Source organism: Lontra canadensis, unplaced genomic scaffold, assembly GCF_010015895.1.
Source record: "Lontra canadensis isolate GAN:19392208 unplaced genomic scaffold, GSC_riverotter_1.0 scaffold73, whole genome shotgun sequence".
Lineage (NCBI taxonomy): Eukaryota > Metazoa > Chordata > Mammalia > Carnivora > Mustelidae > Lontra > Lontra canadensis.
Window position 1 is genome coordinate 3,924,980 of NW_022631067.1, and position 18,044 is coordinate 3,943,023.

General features: G+C 45.9%; 1 protein-coding gene across 1 annotated transcript in view; it reads right to left on the reverse strand.

The window, feature by feature from the left end:
• The window catches only part of MYO16 (myosin XVI), a 587,020-nt gene extending 576,978 nt beyond the window's left edge, over positions 1-10,042 (reverse strand). Inside the window, exon 1 of the mRNA XM_032881053.1 lies at positions 9,953-10,042. The gene's annotated coding sequence lies outside the window, so the exon portion shown is untranslated. The remainder of the gene's footprint in view (positions 1-9,952) is intronic.
• Positions 10,043-18,044: the final 8,002 nt, after the last annotated feature.

Consider the following 18,044-nt stretch of genomic DNA (forward strand, 5'->3'; position numbering starts at 1 on the left):
GGATTGGAAGACTTAATATTATAAAATGTCCTTATTACCCAAAGTGATCTGTAGACTTAATACAGTCTCTATGAAAATCTCAATGGCATTTTTTTCAAGATTTTATTTATTTAATTGACAAAGAAAGAGAGAAAATGAGCACAAGCAGACTGAAGGACAAAGGGAGGGGGAGGAGCAGGCTCCCCCGCTGAGCAAGAAGCCAGACATGGGGCTTGATCCCAGGACCCTAGCATCATGACCTGAGCTAAAGGCAGTTAACTGACTAAGCCACCCAGATGCCCCTCTCAATGGTATTTTTGCATAAATAAACAGACTATCCTAAAATTCACAGAATCCCAAAAGACCTCATAGAGCAAAAACCAATCCTGACAAAGAAGAGATTGGAAATCTCATTCTTCTGATTTCAGAATGTATTACAAACCTACAATGATCAAAACAGAATAGTACTGGCATAAAGACAGAGGAATAGGTCAAAAGAACAGAATACAGAGCCCAAAAATATATCCTCATGTACAATGCTAAATGATCTTCAATGAGGGTGCCAAGGCAACCTAATAAGGGAAAGATAGTCTTTGCAGCAGCTGGTCCTGGGAAAACCAAATGCCCACATGTAAAAGAAGGAAGCAGGATCCTTATTCTATACCATACACAAAAACCAACTCCAAATATTTTAAAAACCTAGACATAGCCTTGGAACTATAAATCTAGAAGAAAACAAGGTAAGCCTCATGACATTGGATATGGCAGTGATGTCTTGAATATAACAGTAAAAACACAGACAACAAAAAGCAAACATAAACAAATGAGACTAAAGCAAACTTAAAAATTTCCACACAGCAAGGGGATGTAATGTACAGCATGGCGACTATAGTTAACCCTACTATATTCTATATAAGTAATAAGAATGTACTATCATTACAAGTCAGAGGTAGATTTTTAAAGTGCTCACCACACACACACACACACACACACACACAATTATAACAACACAAGTGACAGATGTGTTAACTACACTGCCATAATCATTTTGCAATATATACACATAAAATCACTTTGCTGGGTACCTTAAATTTACACAATGTTATATGTCAATTACACCTCAATAAAGCCAGAAAAAAATAAAAATAGAATTATCACATGATTCAATAATCCCATTTTAAGATATATATATATGTGTGTGTGTGTGTGTGTGTGTGTGTATCACAAACAGAACTGAAAACAGAATCTCAAAGAGATATTTGCACACCCATATTCACTGTGACATTATTGACAGCTGCTAAAAGAAGAAACCTAACTGTCCACTGATGGAATAATGGATGAACAAAACTGGGCACATACAAACAACGGAATATTATTCAGCCTTAAGAAAAAAAAGGAAATCTTGTCAAATGCTACAAAACATATGAACCTTGGGGACACTCTGCCCAGTGAAATAAGCCAGTCATGAAAAAATAAATGTGGCACGATTCTGTTTATATGAGATATTCAAAGTAGTCCAAGGCACAGGCAGAAAGTGGCGTGTGGTTGCAAGGATCACAGGCAGGGGAGGGAAATTGGAAACTGCTGTTCAAGGAATACAGGATTTCAGTGGTGCTATAAGAAAACCTTCTAGAGATCCGCTGCACAACAATTAATACTGCTATGGACTTAAAAATGGTTATGGTTGTAAATTTTCTGTTATTCCTGTTTTGCCACAAGGAAAAAAAAATAACGGATGCATGTAAATCAAAAAAAAAAAGACTAAACGTTAACATAAATTCTTATAAATAGGAACCTTAGAAATTAATTCACTGAATTTTACAGAAGAGCAAAGCGAAGCATTCATTGTAACTAGCTTTTCAAGTAAGTAGTCAGGTGAGTCTGTAATGACTGACTTCTGTTAACTATTCTGGTTCCTTGTGTTTTTGTAATGGTTTAAAAATTATTTGTGAATAAGTGTGTGCACATAATATACATAATGTTATTATTTTTGATGGGAATCTAGACACCAGTCCATAGGTATATAGATTCTAGGTTGTTCTATGAAGCTCAGGACATCTGACCTGCCCAGCTCTCTACGGTTTTGGTCATTCTCCATCATGTCCTGTGATTGCCAAGGACACCCCGAGTGACATCCGTGCAGGTCTGTCTGTTCCCCAGCATTCGATGCACCTGAGCATTACCTGAATTCACTTAAAAGAAATACATGAATTTTTGTTTTACTATCCTCATCTACCTTGGGCTTTAGTCCAACATTCTCATTTGTTTTCCTCTTTTAAGCTCATTCTCTTTGACTTAGAGGATGGGGACCAAAATAACAATGAGGAGATCCATCTTTACATGATCTCTACTTTTTGCACCACTAGTCCCAGAGGCCAATCACAGCCTCACTCTTCTTATTCCCAACATTGCAAAAACCTGTCTATTGTCGTTAGCTTTTTTTCCAAACCCACACTCATGATGAGGTAGGTCCAGTCCTAACATTCTTCTTATGGGTTCTTGTTACTCTTTCACTCTGCTCCCTCTCCACCTCTCACGCACATCATCACCAAACGTCACCTCACAGGTAGATGCTAGGGTGTGATGTCCCTTTCCTATGTGACTTCTTTGGCTTCCTCATAATGACCATATGGGACTGCAGAGCCACGATGCTGCTTTGGAGTGTCTCCCACGCCACATCTGATTTTACAGTCTCTGTCTGTCCCCTGGGCTCCTTCCTCCCAGCGTCTCAAAATCCACTCTCTTAAGATCCAGTAGGCACCAGACTATTTCAACAAGCTAGTGGGATTTTTTTCTCCAATGGTTTCACCATGTTGATGTCACCAACAAGTTCTTACTTAGTAAGTAGATTCAAGTCTGTCATAGCACTTGAATGTTACGCTCTCACAAAGCACTGCAATTTGCTTATGTCACCTAGACATTCCGAGAATGGAACTTCAGCCCAAGTCCGAGTGCACTGCTGTCTTCCCCAGGCAGGATAACCCCACCTGAACTGAAAGAGCTTCTGCTCAGTGATTGGCCCTGAGCTAAGCAGGTGCAGAAAACTGCATCTCATTCAATCCAGCATTTTGCCCTGCAAAAGAGCCACTCTGTTTACCCCATTTCACAGATGAGGTCTAGAAAGTTTTTCCCACTTATTCATGGTGTCCAAGGGGTGAGAAGCAGATCTGAAATTTCGACATATGCTAGTCCACCTCAAGTTCCCCCTCATTGACCACTTACTGCACTGTACCTTTGTACAGTGTCTTATGGCTGTAATTTCCTTGCCTCCATGACTCTTTCATCATCTATATTAGGAAAACTCTATTTACCATCCTTATTTGAATTCTCCTGGTTGTGCTGCTTCAGCAAACCCCTTCCTGAGAAATGTCTTTCTTTCACTCCAGAAAACTGTTACTTGTCTCTTTCTGCACACTATAAGGTGAGCACAGCCACCGCCAGCCTATATAAAAGATCTTTCTCCGTATTCTGTTCTACAAAATTCCTTCATTTCTTATCCCAAAGTTCTTTTGTCTTGCTCTTGCATTTAGTTTTTAAATCACTGGAAATAAATGTAAAGTTAATGACTCGCTGTCCCAAATCATAAAGATAAAAGGCATATTAATAGACTTTTTAAAAGAAGATTTGAGAGCTCATCAAATGATTTGTACCCAGGGACTCCCAACCACACATAACTCAGCTGCTTCTAACCAAGAATCTAAATTAGAAAGAAAATGAGCATGCCTGAATAAGACTTTATCATTCTTAAAGGAATTATTTAATATTTCAAATGTGTTCGTTAAATGCATACAGTGCCACATGCTTGAGGCTTTAACCTACCAGGTTTATTTTTAAAACACTAATTCTAGTAATAAAAGTGAAAGGAAAAATAAAACACTAATTCTAGTAATAAAAATTCAACATTTTAGTTATAGAAAATATATTCAAATGCCTATTTTTATGCATAATTCAATTTAGCTTACGAGAATTTGAACATCACACTCAACTTTATCCATACCCTCAGTCATATTTTTTAACCCAAATGCCCTCAGCAGTTTTGGGGGGCTGTAACTGACTTAATTTACTTACAGTATGTGGTAGTGATGATGTCTGCCATGGTAATCGTGTGTGGGTAAAGAAGAATATGAAACAAGCCGTGAACACAATTCATTCAGTGAATGAAATATGGGTTCCGCCTTCATAGTTTTCTTCTTAAAATGAAGCAAATCTACAACTTACTTTTTAAATGTCCAGTTTTGAGGGTGGGGGGATGATGATTATTCAATAAAGTCAGTTTCCACATAAATTACACTGAACATGGCCTTCAGGCCCCACTGCTCCTCTGGACCACGCGCAGCAGCTATCTTCTGCAAAGAGCAGGACAGCAAGTATTCAGAGCTAGGAGCACCGCAGGTCCCAGCGGCACTCAGCTTTGCTGCGCTGTGTCGTGTTGTATGGTCTTGTTTCTGCTCTCCTTTACGAATAAAACGTGTAGCTCTCAGGCTGCAACCCCAACAAGCCACAGGTTCTCTCTCGTCCACAGCCTACAGCTGTCTGGTCCTCTCTTAAAAAGAAAGAACCTGAATTTCTGCTTAGTGACAAGAGCACAGGTAACTCGGAATAAATTACTCTGTCTCTCCGGGTTTCTAGGACAAACAGATGATTTTCATGGGAAAGAGAAGGACACAGCCAGAGGGATCTGTGGGGCAGAGTCTGGGGTGGTGGCAGAGACGAGAGCCACAGTAAAATGTGAGACGGGACTCCGTGCGTTCGGAGCACAGGGCGGGGTCGGCCGGAATGTCCAGAGGGCATTTCCAGGGCTCCGGGCAGGTTGGTTTCTGCAGAGCTTACATCGAATCCATTCCTGTAACATCTACCGAGCTACACACACACACACACACACACACACACACGCACACACGCGTGCGCAGATGCACCAGGATGTGTAGAAGTCAGACGTTCAAGTTCAAACAGAGCAGGAAGCCTAAGGAGGAGCAAGCACATGGGGGGTAGGCGGTAGGGCCAGGCCAAAAGAGGAACAGCTGTGGGATGAGGGTGACTGGGGAGAGATGTGCGGCGTCTGACCCCAGCTGAACAGAGTGAGAAGCACGTTCCCAGCGCACTGGAGAATGGATCAAGTCTGTGCAGCAGAAACACTAAATTCTGGGTGGGAAACTACCTACAACTCGGTGTCATCCAAGGTAGCAGATCGGAGTCAGGACTGAGGAGAGGCGGTTGCCGGGTGGGCAGGAGGGATCAGGAAGGACCACGCGGGCTGTGGGGAGGAGCACGTGGGGAGCTGCGGGTAACAGGAAATCGCTTGCGGCAAGAGGCCTTGTGGCCGAATTGGCATTTAAGATCACTCTGGCACCTGTGACGAGATCTGAGGGGACAGCCTGGAACACCAAGTTAGGAACTGAACCCTGAGCCCTGGCAGGAGATGAAGACTGACCAAGCCTCGGCATGAAAGATCGGAGTGAAGACGACGGCTACAGTTAGCCATGTCTACTCATAAACTGACACCTCCTGGGGATGGAGGGAAGGGGCGTGGGATTGGGAGGGGAAGAGAGGGTGGGAGGGCCTGCCGTGGGGCTTCCACCCCTGCATTGGGGGTGATGTGCAGGAATGAGAGAGGCCACCAGAAGAGAGGAACAGGTGTCCTGAACTCCCCTTGGACCACTGAAGCCAGGCAGGCAGGGACATCCAGGTAAGTGGTCCCACACGCAGATTTAGACCAGAAAGTATCCAGACCAAGGACCTGCAGGGGTGGGGCTGCATGCAGGGTGATAGTGCAGAGGGGCCCTCATGCAACATGGACGGGGGAGAAGTGGGGCCACCAGGGACGGCATGAGGAGCCACATCAGGGGGCCGGGAGGAAAGAAATGCCAGACAAAGGAACCAGGAACAGCTAAGCGCTGAGAGCCTGCTGTCAAAGGCCCTTGGGACAGAGGGATAAGGGTACAGGTGAGTTTCTGAGCAGAGTCTGAACGGCAGTTGGATGGCAGGCGGAGAAACTCTAGTGAAGGCGAGTGGTACACATGGCTCTACCCAGCTTCCTCCATATCCGCAGAAACAAGCACTGCAGGAATTCTAAAGGCCATGTCATTTAAAATTGCTCTTTGTAACACAATTACACAGAAAGTATTGTAATCCAGCCTGGAATATCAAATGTATCCATGGAGGGGATCCTGCCACTTGAAATTTACAATCTGTTAGAAAACAGCAACACTTTGTGTCTGTATCCTTTTAGCCACAGTTAGATAATGTGGATCTACACTTTCCTAGAACCAATGGGCCTGATTTACTGGGAGGTCTTCCTCCTTGATGGAATCAAACCCAAGAATAACCAAGGAGGAAACTCTCTGCAGACTGCTGTCTGCATTGGAAAAGACGTGCGATTCTAGCTGGTTGGGAGGAGGCAAGATGTGTACCCCAGAGTGCCCTTGGCACAGTGGCTCTAAGAGGCAGTGCTCACGGAAGTCATTCAGGGCTGGCTGGAGGGACAGTCCTGTGTCCCATCCCAGACTCTGATTCCATAGGTCTAGGAAGGGCTCAGGAAATCCATTCTTACCAGGCTCCTGGCGGAGGGTGGAGTGGGGGTACAGGTGGATCTCAATTAGGAAGCCCAGGGAGCACACATCTGACTCTCTGTGTACTTGAATGACTGTTCATTCCCAGGAAATGTCCTGGCAGAACTGTTCATGCATTTTTATCACTTCCTGTGGTCTAAAAATCATTCGCACATTTCTCTGGGAAAAAAAAAAAAAGTCCCTGCTTAAAGAGGCCAATGGGTAGACATTCTTGATTTCATTGGGGAAGAGGTTGAGGGGAGAGGGGGGCAGGCTTCCCGCTGAGCAGGGAGCCAATGTGGGGCTCCATCCCAGGACCCCAGGATCATGACCTGAGCTGAAGCAGCCACTTAACCGACTGAGCCACCCAGGCACCCCTGGGTTCAATATTCTGAAAGCGTAAACCAGATTCATATGGAGGGTCACACCCCAGGCAGGAAGATTGCAAGGGCACTGTGAAAAGACCTGAGACAGAGCACAAACAATGTAACAATCGCCCACCAGCAGGAGAGCTCTGGAAGGGCACAGAACTTTGCCTGGATCTCCATAGGGAGCAGGAACAGAGTTGGGGAAGCAAAACTGGGAGTGTGGAAGGAGTGGCCACGCCCACACTCACCTTCTAGGGGCAGCTGAGAGGCTCAGGGGAGAGCTCAGGGGAGAAGACGACTTCAGAAGTGGCCCAGTATTGCTACTGGGAGCTTCTTGGATCTCTGAGGGTAAACACACTCGTCTTCCCATGACTGCTTCCTCCCCTCAATGCACCTGGGGTGAAAATCATCTTTTTTTCACTATCTGGCCCTTTTTTCTTTAACCCATATAGATAAATTATATGCATCTTTAAACTAAATAAATAATTTTTATTGAAAGGTTTCCTGTTCTCTTGACATGCCCATCCTCTGCTCTTTGAAACTCGAATAGAACAATGTGTTACTTCTAGTACAGAGAAGAGCCCAGAACAGAGGAATGGCCACAGAGTGGGGGAAGGAGAACCAAAGGAGAAAGGGGTGAGGCGAGAAAAGGAGACTGGTCACTGCTGTTAAAAATACCACCTACCCATGTTTTGCCCCGTGTGTCTCCCTCTCAGGGGGGTAATGGTCAAACCCTCTACCTTCCCACCTGTCCAATGCTCCTGTTTGGTAGAAAGACCAAAAAGGCAGGTCACCGCAGGTCAAATATACAGAACTATCTTTTTATTTTTTTTTAAATTAACATTTAATGTATTATTTGTTTCAGGGGTACAGGTCTATGATTCATCAGTTTTACACAATTCACAGCACTCACCATAGCACATACCCTCCTACTGTTCTTAAATATCCCGGTTCCAGTGAAATATATTTTCTCACTCATGCAAATGTTTTAACACATTAAATGACCTGCAAGTTATGTACACACATGCATGTACACATACATATATCAGGGTCCCATATGCATTATATCTTAGTATGTTTTTACTCAACACCTTTTATCTTCTGATTTCTTAAGGAGGAAGAAGTGTTCCTATTCTCAAAGAACATTCGAGATCTGCAGTGGGTTCCCATTTGCTGGACATCCTCCTTTACGTGCAGGAGCACTGACTTACCCACAGATCACATGAATGGCCTGCCACAGTATCTACCATAACTTGTGTCTTCAAGCATTCTCAGACCAAAGGGTGGGAAAATCTTTACAAGATTATTTCACATTCAAAATACAATAGCTATTTTAGTACATGCTGAGCAACTTCACTCTCCCAGTTCTCAAAGGACACAGATACACTAAACCATAGCATTGTGCCCTCTACATGAAATTCTCCTGGTTAAGCTCATTTTTCCTTTTGTAAGTAAACATTGCAACATGGGTTATTTGTATAGCAAGTAGCACATCCCTGGGCGTGTTAACGCTGTCTCCAAAGCAATGCCCTATATGCTGGTTCCCATAAAGCCCATCAAACATACACTTCACAGGTTCACCCTGGTTCGTTACCTGGCAAGGGACCACAGTTGTTCACGTTTAGCCCATGTTACCTACGCTTGCATCATTTTAACAAACTAAACTTGAAACGGACGACTTGACCTGCTTCGGAGGACCCTAAACTCACAGCTGACAAACTACCTGCAGAAACTTTTAGAGCATCAAGAGCACAGCAAGAGGACACTTGATGGTTCAGGTAGGTCTGCTGCCGCCCTCTCCTCAGCTGTGCGGCTCTGATGCTGGGAGCTCCGGGACGACTTGGGGTCTCTCGTTCTCACTCTTCATTCTGGGTGAAAATCACTAGCAGACGCATGGATAGACTGCGGGAGCTTCGTAAGCACCCCAAGAGCCCATGGCAAACATACGTGAGGCATTTTAACCTTCCGGAACAGAGAGACTCCAAACATTTCCCCAGACCCTCCGAGAAAGCCAGGCAGGGTCGGCGCTTCCCGGGAGCTCCTGCGCGGGGCAGAATAAAGACCGCCTTTGCGCCTGCCTTTCTGCTCCCCCACTCCTTCGGCCGGTTCAGAACAGCTAAGTTTTCCTTGGCCCTGCTGAGCAAAACACCATCCTTTCTCTTCCAAGGGCTAGAGAATTCTACCAGGTGCCAAAGGAGTAACGCACCATTTGAACGCATTGGCTCACTCCCCAACGCAGAGATCGGAGCCCGAGCGAGCCGCTACAGCTTCTCAGTCATGACAGACACGCCTGGAGAACTTGATGAGAATCATCTCCATTCCCTCTGGGGCATACAAGGTGCCAGTTAAACCCAGCGCCTCCACCGAGCGGTGGGTTTTACCAGCCGGGGGAGGTGGGCGGAGGCCGCGCGGAGCTGGAACCGCGAGCAGCCCCGGATGGGTACCCCGCTGCCCCGCCGACTTGGCCCGCAGGGTGGCGGCCGGGCCTGCAAGACAATGGAGCGGACACTGGCCGGCGGGGGTCGTGGTCAGGGGTCAGTGGGATCAGAGGGAAGAGGCCACAGCCAGGAAGCCCACCTTCACCCCTACATCTTTGTTCTCCGCAGTAGTCGCTCTTTTTCATCCCCAGAGGAGGAAGAGAAGGAAGAGGCCCCCTGCGGCCCCCAGGAGTGGCCGGGTGGGTGACCGCACGGCTCCTCCCATCTCCCGCAGCAACGACAGGCTCCCGGGTCCCTCTAAACTGCCAGTTTCGCCTCCTCTCCTCGGCCAGGTCCAGAGTTCAGAGGCTTTCTGCTCTCGGCCCGCGTTCACACACCTCCCCGCGTCCCCTTCCCGGGGAAGGACGGCCAGCGTCCTCTCCACGCCCCCCTCTCCACGCCGGGACTCGGGCTGGGGACCCGCGCGACATAGGTGCGAGCACCCCGCACCCTCCCGGAGTCGCCAGCGCCGCGGGGCAGGGGGGCATCGGCGCCCCCGCCGACCTCTGCACCCGGGCGAGGCTGCTCGGCCGACCGCCCCGCGCTGGGGAGCGCGCCCCGCGCCCCGCCGACGCCCTACCTGCCTGAGAAGGCGCCACGGGAGCGGCGTGCAGCCGGCGGCGCGAACGCGGGGATCCGCTCCGGGTGCGCCGCTGCGGGCTAGCGGGGGTGGCGGGGCGCGGGAGCCGCGGGGGCCGCGGGGGCGCGGGTCCCCTGCGCCCGGGGCCTCGGCGCGCTCGGGGCGGGCGCGGCGAGCGCAGCCGGGCGGGCGGGAGGCTGGCCGCGGCCGCCGGGAGCCGGGTGGGCTGTGCTCGCTCCGCCCGCCTCCGGGACCCGCGGCCGCACTCGCCCCTCCCCGCGCGCCCCTCCGGCCGCCGGGCTCGGCTCCAGGTCTCGGGGGCGTCGCCTGCCCCCCCTCGCTCCGCCTCCGGCTGTCCCGCGGCTCCTGCCTTGGCCGGGATGCGGAGCCCGCCTCCCTCCGCGGCGGCCCGGGGTGGTCGCTCCAGGTCTCCTGCCTCCCTCCTTCCCACGCTTTCACGCGCGGAGACCGCGCCTCTCCTCTCCTCTTCCTGCTCCTCCGATCCTCCCCTGCGGGTTCTCCCGCCTCGCGCTTTGCTGACAGCCTAAGAATGGGGCTCGCTCGTCCAACTTTTCCTTCCTGACTCGTGCGAGAAGCCGGGGAGCTGGCGGGGAAGGAGGTGGCCGCGCCGCGGGTCCCCTTCCCTCTGGCCAGGAGTTATGACTTGGAGCGGGCATCTCCCTTGGGCAGTCCGACCAGAACAAAGGCCATCGCGGGGACTGTGGCAGTTGTCACCAGATGAGACGAGTGACCCTTTTAAAGATACAGATGCCATACAGTCCTTCCTGCCCTGGCACTTGAGAGCTTCCGAATTGTCCTGAATTCTCCAAAATATGAATTTTTGCGTGGGACAAGAGAAGCATGGGCGAGCTCCCTTTCTCTAGGGATCTGCTCTCTGTTGCAATTTACGTGCCAGAATAGAATCCCACACTCACCCAGCCCCCAAATTTTGCTCCTGTTTGCCCTGTAAACATGTTCCACTGTCCACTTTTTGTCGCGAGAGCTATCGGTTCTATTAATTCTGGGCTTATTTGAATAAAGTTATTGCGTGTGTTATATACAAGGCCCTTTGCTATTCTATATTATAAAGTGTGTGTGCAAAGGGCCTTGTATATAACATACGCAATAACTTTATTCAAATGAGTTTATAATCATATTAATTATTCAGATTATTCCCTTCTAAATAAAACATGTGATACATGGGTATATGAAAAATAGAGAATCTGGAGTTCTCTGCATGAAATGCAAAATTTCATACTTAAATGACGTTAAACACTGCATGTTCAGGAATGGATTAAATGATTCTGAGATCCTATATTAATTTTCATTTACCTTTCATATTTTTCTATGAGTTGAGAGACATTTTGTGAATGTTAGGACAGGATCAGTTCAAGGAATCAGCTTACCTTACGTATTATGAGATGGTATGGAGATGTTTTCCATACATAATGTGACAGGAGTATAGATAGACCAAAGTCAGATTTAATTCTTACAAAAATAATGCATAGGGTCATTGAATTTGTCAAAGCAATTCAACAATAGGACTAAGGGTAATATGAACTAGTAAGAATGGTTCTGAATTAAAAGTAATATATTTCAACACCTAATTGTTATCTGGACGTCTTATACACTGGCACCAAGAAACAGCAATGCGCTGATTACCCATTTCTATATTTATTGTGTTGCATTTTATGTGAAACCATTCCATTTTTCTGTATATTGTAAGATTTCTATAGTAGAAGAAACTTGCAGAAATTTTGTCTACCAAAAGTTGGTTCTGGTCACTGGTACTTTTTTTTTTTTTTTTTAAGATTTTACTTATTTATTTTAGAAAGAGAGGAGAGAGGGGAAGGGAGAGGGACAGAATCTCAAGCAGACTCCATCCTGGGAGTCCAGTGCGGGGCTCAATCCCAGCACCCTGAGATCATGACCTGAGCCAAACCAGCATCGCACCCCTGGTAACCAGCCCTTAAAACTCGATAGACATCAAACAAGAGGCATCAGCTAATGTACTAATATGGATTCAGCGCGAGAGTTATGTTGGTATCACAGAAGGGCTTATGTTTCTGAAATAGAGGTTGTGTACTTGATATGGGTTTCTCTCTGTTATAGATCTAAATGTCTATGTTAGTACCTTATAAGAAGGAAGTAAAAGAGAAGTATGTAGAGAGAAACCCATCAATCGTAAACGATCTGTTTGGATTCTAGCTCTCCCCCATCACGTTCTGCCTCATCAGTTACCATGGTGACTTCAAATACACAACTGACTTGGATAAGGTTTTAAAAAATAATTCTGCTGTCCAAGCATAGAGGCAATACATTATTAGGAATGTCAATATTGGTTCAGTTCCCGAAGGTAACTTTTCTCTTAAAGTCAGATATAAATGCTGGTCTGCCATTGGCAAGCACTCTGTTTACATGGAGATGTCTGGCGCTGCAATAGTAATTATTTTGCTAGCACAGAAGCAGGCATTACCCAGTTCAGCAACCCTATGAGGTACAAGCAAGTAAAAGAAGAATGTCTTAGGGCACCCAGGAGGCTCAGTCATTAAGTGTCTGCCTTCGGCTCAGGTCATGACCCAGGGTTCTGGGATCGAGTCCCACATCAGGCTCCCTTCTCAGCAAGAAGCCTGCTTCTTTCTCTCCCACTCCCCCTGCTTTTGTTCCATTTTTTGTTGTGTCTCTCTGTCAAATAAATAAATAAACAAAATCTTCAAAAAAAAAAAAGAATATCTTAAATAAAACTCCCACAGAAACTAGCCATGTGCACATCCTGAATTAAAGTTCTTGTCACTTTTCAGAATATAAATTATTAAGCTTTATCTTATGGAAAAATGTGTCGAATTCTTCGTGTTTTACGACGCTCATAATCTACTGTCCTGCTAATACACCTTTCTCAAATGAACTGGAAATTTAAACACAGAAATAAAGTAATTTGCTAATTCTTAATAGTTTGGGGAACGGACTCACATCCAGATTAGTCACGTCCCTGAAGTGTTGGTAGGAGCCAGCAAATGTAGAATTTCGCACGTATGACTGAGGAACACAATATCATTTTCTAAATCACGACACAGTTTTAACCCCTGGTTTACAATTTGTATCAAAGTCCAGTTTATCTATTTGCTAGGGACTGAAGGTTTCTGTACCCCCCAAATTAGTATGTTGAACTCCTAACCACCCTGTGGGATGGTGTTAGAAGGGGGACCTCTGGGAGAAGATTAGGTCCGGATGGTGGAGCCCCCACCAAAGGGATTGGTGCCTTTATGAGAAGAAACAGAGAGCTTGCTTGCCTGCTTTCTTCCCTGTGCAGACACAGTGAGAAACAGTGTCCTGTAACCCAGAGGAGGGTCAGCCCTCCAAGCCCTACCCCTTTGCCAGACCCTGATGTCAGACCACCAGCTTCCAAAACTGAGAAATAAGTTTGTGTTGCTGATAAGACATCCGGCCTGCGGTCACTTGTCATAGCTACCCAAGCTGACTGAGACCCTAGCCCACCAGTTCCTGAGGGAGGGCTGTTGCCCTCCCCCACTATGACTGTGAACTTTTCTATTTCTTCTTGCAGTTCTGTCAGTTTTCACTTCATGTGTTTAGGATTTCTGTTCTCAGTGCATAATGATTAGAATTGCTATGGATCCCTTTATCATTCTGAAATAATCTTTATCCCCAGTAACATTCCTGGAGATGAAGTTCACTTTTCATTATACTGATAGAGCCACTCGAGCATTCTTTTGATCAGTGTTGGGAGAGTATCTCATCTGTTCACTGTCAGATGATTTGGATCTTTATAGTTAAAGCGTGCTTCTGTAGAAGGTGGGTGGAGAGGACGTGACCGCCTGGGGACCTGTGAGCTGGGCAATTAGAGTCTCCTCCCCTCCCCTGATCTTAGAACGTGCCTCCCGCCTACTGTTCCCACAGTGGGAGCCATTGTCACTGGAATGAGCAAGGTGCTGTTAAGATCATCTGGATGGCCCTCATGGTGGCATGCAAGTAACCCTCCATGCATCTGTACGATTCTGGTGGGCAGGTGCAGAGATCTGCTCATTTAGCTGCAACCCAAACAAGCCTCCTACATAAAGCTTGGCTTATGAAACTTCCACCTGTCCATCTGGAGGGGCTGCTCTCTTTCTTCTGTCTCTCCTTGCCCTCTGGGTATGGGAGCCAGTTCCAGATTTTACCCGGGAGGCTTCCACGTTTGCAAACCAACAGATTCTTAAGGAAACCACAGAGCGAGGTCTTGTTTTTTTTTTTTTTTTTTTTAATTGGATGTTACAATCTCTGCATTTTAATTGGAGTGTTTGGGCATTTTATATTTATCTCAAGTGTAAATAAAAATATAAGAATTTTACATTAAAAAAATTTTACATCATTATTCTTCTGTATATTCCATATATGGACTAAAGTCACAGGGCATAGGAATAGGGCTGTGACTTAAAGGCTGGCTACCTCTGATTTGCTCATCCAATTAGGAAGTGTGAAGAAAGTAATTTCACTCAGTGTAATCTCTTGTGGAAAAGTCCATTTGTATCATATGACCATTGTTGCACAAAAGCATCTTTACTTGGAAAACTATGCAGATCATAAGAGACAGATTGACATATATTTTTTTTTACTCGAAAATAATATTAAAGCCACAGAGATGTCTCAGTGATATCTTTTGGTTACCAGTCAGTTATTTGAGAGATAAATAGAATTGGTGATTAAGGCACAAATGCCAGAAAATAACAGTAGTTGGCTAATTCTCAAAGTGGAAACATTTATTTAGCTTGGAGTGTGTTGGTATAGAAATGCCACCTTCCTCTTGGACGAGCAAAGTCATTTGTTGGAACCAGAGGCTCATGTTCACTCCCTGCTCAGATATTCTATGCTTTGCTTAAAATCAGGAATGCCTTGTCAGTGAAAGAAGTTCTTCAAGATGCAAACTGATTAATGTTGGAAAAAGGGGGTTAAAAATCCAGTGTTTCTTTGATAATGAAAATAGTTTGTTTAACAACTTCCCTTGAAACATACACTTGTGTGTCGAACTTTTCATTCGTACATTTTATTTAAACACACAGAAACACCCAACAAGTACCAGCATTCAACGTGTGCATAACTAATTGCTATTTTGGTAAATATAACTTTGGCATGCTATGTGATCAAGGAGCCACAAAGAGTTAGTCAAACAGAACTGGGGCAGTACATTTATTTTATCCTTAGAGTTCAGAAAGCTCTCACGACGCGCCTAACAGTTTGTGTATTTTCTTCAAAAGAATGAGACACATTAATTATAAATACCATGGTAGAGCAGGGACCCCGGGTGGCTGGGTCTGTTAGGTGTCCAACTCCTGGTTTCCTGGTCGGGTCATGATCTCACAGGTCATGAGGTGGGGCCCCTCATTGGGCTGCTCACCCGCAGGGAGTCAGCTTGACATTCTCTCCCTTGGCCCCTCCTCCAATTTGCTCTTGTTCTCCCTCTAAAATAAATAAATCTTTCAAAATAAATACATACACGCATACATACATACCATAGTACAGCAAATCCCAGTTCTTTAAAAAAAACCTCTCTGTTAAACAGTCCATATATTTTAAATTATTGACTGCAACACTCATATAGATCAACCCTGAAAAACAAACTCACCTTTGCCTAAACTTTGTATATGCATTTTGGGTACAGAGCTCCTCAGTCAAACTAAACAGCCATATGGTGTGAGAAATACAGGTTCCTGCAATGTTCGCAGCTGGTGGTTTGAAATGGCTGTTCTGCAGTTACTGTACTGCTCTTTAGTCCAGATTTTTGAATAGGCGGGAGACCCAGGACATTCCTAAGGGATTTTTGTTTAAAGATTTTATATATCTTTAAATAGAGAGAGTGGCAGAGGAGAGGGAGAAGCAGACAGCCGGGTGAGTAGGGAGCAGGATGGGGAGGGGGCTCCATCCCAGGACCCTGAGATCAGGGACTGACTGAGCCACCCAGGCGCCCCATGGCCATTCCTAAAAGATTTAAAGGTTACTTGCCAAAGCGGGCTCCTGATGTCTCTCCACATCTTTACGGTGGACCTGGAGCTTCATTAAGCTATAAAATGTTTGTATTTCAGAAGTAAACGAGCTTTACAATTTTATGGTGAAAACTGAAATAATGGAACATTTAGAGCATTTTCCTAAGTCTTACAAATGTTTAAATCACTGGTTCAAAGCCTGTGTCCTGTTAAGATACTTCCTCCTGTCTGCAATAGGGGGATGGTTACTTTAATTTGGAATTTTACATAATGACAGTTTCAGTCCCATACCTCAAGAAAATGTTGATATTTCATGAAAAGACAGAATGATGGTATTCAAGAAGATCTTAAAGATCAATTCTTTTCTTGATGGAGAGACTGAAGGCTGCAGTAAGTTAAGTGAATCAGCCCCAAAGAGATTTAAGTGTATTTATTGATCTGGAAAAAAAAAAATCCAAAAAAATCCATTATTCAGTTTGGAGCTTAACCATGATCTTCAGAAAATCACTAAACGTCAAAGGCACAGTTTCTGAACTTGAATCTTTTTCCAGTAATTATCTAAGCCCTGTGCTACTTTTAAACAGCTAAAAGGAATCAAGCCACGTGGCTAGAGAAGTTGGCTTCGCAGAGCTAACCAGTGAAAGAGGTATCAGAGACTCGAGCTTTCATGAAGGAAGCATAGAAGAAGTGGCTACGAGGAGGACAGTGACAAAGTCAGATGCAATAGGGGTGTGACGGCCTGTGCGCTCTGACCAGAGCTGAACACAGAAGTGTCTCGAGCCCAGGCCACTGGTTTTGTTGACGCGCGAGGATTTGCACTCTTCCTTCGCAACCCCACACCGCAACTATTATGGTGAGAAACATTAGCTGCGCAATGACCAGGGAGCACACGGCGGGCAGTCCGTACTTAGGAATCTGGCTTATGTTCCCCTGAAGCTGCTTTCATGGGTGTATGTCCAGTTTTTCCGCTGCTGACTCTCTCCCAGCGTGGAAGCCGTTATCTACACGGGAACACGTGAATGTGGCTGCGAACCGTGTTACTGCGGCCTTGGCCGTGAGCCCCCTCTCTGAATCCTTCTGCATCTGGTGCTGCTGGGGAGTCTGGTGACCTATTCTCTACAGCGTGTCCGTGTTGCCCTGTGAAGCTGCCCTCACCTGCCGGCATTCCGTCCCACTCGCCCGGCTCCAGTTAGCAGCCACCGTAACCCGCTGAACTTGGGGATGGTGCTTGTGGCTTCTCAGGGTCACGACAGCACAGATCCCTGCAGCGTCCCTGATGGCTCCATGGTTTCTCATGGTCAGCTCTTCCGTCCCCCAAATATAGCATGTGTTTACCTCTTGTTCTTACACTTGATCATTTTTTTTTTTTTTGCAATATTCCCAAGAATCCGAAATCAGGGTTGTCCCCCTTGCTAGTCCCAGATTCAGGTAAGAAAATGAACCAGTACACTGCCATTCGCAATCACAAGGCAGGGTCTTAATGTTTTCCTCTGCGTGCAGAACCAATCCAACCAAAAATGTACATATTCTTCCCTATAATGACGCTAAGGAAAAACTTGAGTGACACTGGAGTGACACTGATCCTCCCAATTCTGCTTTCACGACATATTTTTTTTTAAGATTTTATTTACTTATTTGACAGAGATCACAAGTAGGCATAGTTTTGTTTTTATTTTTTTTTAAGATTTTATTTATTTATTTGACAGAGATCACAAGTAGGTGGAGAGGCAGGCAGAGAGAGAGGGAGAAGCAGGCTCCCCGCTGAGCAGAGAGCCCAATGTAGGGCTTGATCCCAGGACCCTGAGATCATGACCTGAGCCGAAGGCAGAGGCTTAACCCACTGAGCCACCCAGGCGCCCCTCCACGACATAGTTTTAATGTCGAATCGCCATAGGTCATCCAGACAAGCACCTTGTACTTCCCCCAATAGCATCCATTTCAGAACTTCCAGAGCCTTTCTTGTAGTCTCTGATGGCTGCCTGGCTCTCAGAGAAGGCGCGTTCCCTTGAGCTGTGGGAAAGGTATGATCCACGACCACCAAACCATCCTGTGGCTCCAATTCATAGAGATCATTTAAATATGTGAGAACCTTATTGTTCAAATCTTCACTTTTATTT